The sequence below is a fragment of the Ranitomeya variabilis genome, chromosome 1 (genome assembly GCF_051348905.1).
Source record: "Ranitomeya variabilis isolate aRanVar5 chromosome 1, aRanVar5.hap1, whole genome shotgun sequence".
Taxonomy (NCBI): Eukaryota; Metazoa; Chordata; class Amphibia; order Anura; family Dendrobatidae; genus Ranitomeya; species Ranitomeya variabilis.
In genome coordinates, this window is record NC_135232.1 from 81,465,940 (window position 1) to 81,467,353 (window position 1,414).

The 1,414-nt window shown below is 47.5% G+C and overlaps 1 pseudogene; it reads left to right on the forward strand.

Annotated features, from left to right (window-relative positions):
- The first annotated feature begins 258 nt into the window (after positions 1–258).
- On the forward strand, positions 259–936 carry LOC143793544 (serine/arginine-rich splicing factor 9 pseudogene; annotated as a pseudogene).
- Positions 937–1,414: the final 478 nt, after the last annotated feature.

The window sequence follows — 1,414 nt, forward strand, 5'->3', positions numbered from 1 at the left end:
CCCACCAGGACAAAGATTTACAAACAGAACACATGGCCAAAGATTGTCTACGGCGCCAGTGCCCCTTGTATGGAGCCTGTTTGTCGGCCCATCCGGTTAACATCTGCCAAGACAAGCCAACAGGGTCTGAGGGACACTACCCCCAGCAGAGCATAAAGTGATATACCCTGTCCACACAATATGGCAGATTGACAACCCTACACCAGCTAACCTCCATCGCCACATCCAGTCGGTCAAGGTCAGTGATATCCAGGACCAATGACCTTGGAACACTGGGTCTTCCATCACCTTGGAAAGCTCAGATATTGTCCCCTCCCAGAACACCATTTACCATGTCATCAAGTGGCCATCTCCCGGGCTGGGGGTCAGCATTCGGGGAATGGGCGCATTTACATGGGCAATTTACCAGCCGATGTATGGGAGAAAGAGCTGGAGGCGTTGTTCCATTGGTACAGGTGGATCCGTACCATCCAGCTGAAGAATCACATTGGAGGTTTGTTTGCCTTCATCAGCTTCCAGGAACCACTGGATGCGCACAGTTTGTGGATGCAATGGATACGAGTTCGGTTCTCGTCGATTACGTGTGGAGTTTCCCAAGTCAAGCCAGAGACCAGGGGGAGGATATGGAGGACCCTGTAGGAGGAGCAGAACCCCTTCCCAGCAAAATTAATACAGAATCCTTGTCTCAGGGCTTCACCTTCAGGAAGTTGGCAGGATATGAAAGATCATATGAGAGAAGCTGGAGGTGTCTGCCATGCTGATGTACCGATGGACAGAATGAGGATTGTGGAGTTTATTCGCAGGGAAGACATGGAATATGCTTTGAGAAAACTGAATGATGCACAGTTTCTTTCTCACGAAGGTGAAATCTCTTACATTCGTGTCTCTGCTGAAAGAAATGCTGATGGACTGTCCCCGACAAGTAATGCAGGATGACCGGATGATTATCACATCTGAGAAGGAGGATGAGTGTGATGACACTGTGTTTATTCTTAATTATGCCAGACATATTATTCAGCAGGCCCAGGGACATGAGCTATTGTTCATATAATCCAGAACGTTGCTCCGGGAAGTGAGCCCGCATCAAAGCCGGGACATGTCAGCTGTTTTGAACAGCTGACATGTGCCCGCAATAGCGGAAGGTGGAATCGCAATTCACCCGCCGCTATTAACTAGTTAAATGCCACTGTCAAAGGCCGGGGTCACACCTAACGTATCAAAATATGGTCGATTTTTTACGGCCGAGATACGCAGAAAATTTCCTGAACAGTGATCCTTATTCAATGCGAGGATGCGATTTTTTTCTTCAAAAATTATCCGTGTGTCATCCATATGGCATCCAAAATCTCGCCGGCTTGCAAAATGGACATAGAATGGATTTATGGGCTCAAATATTTGTTAAAACATATATACA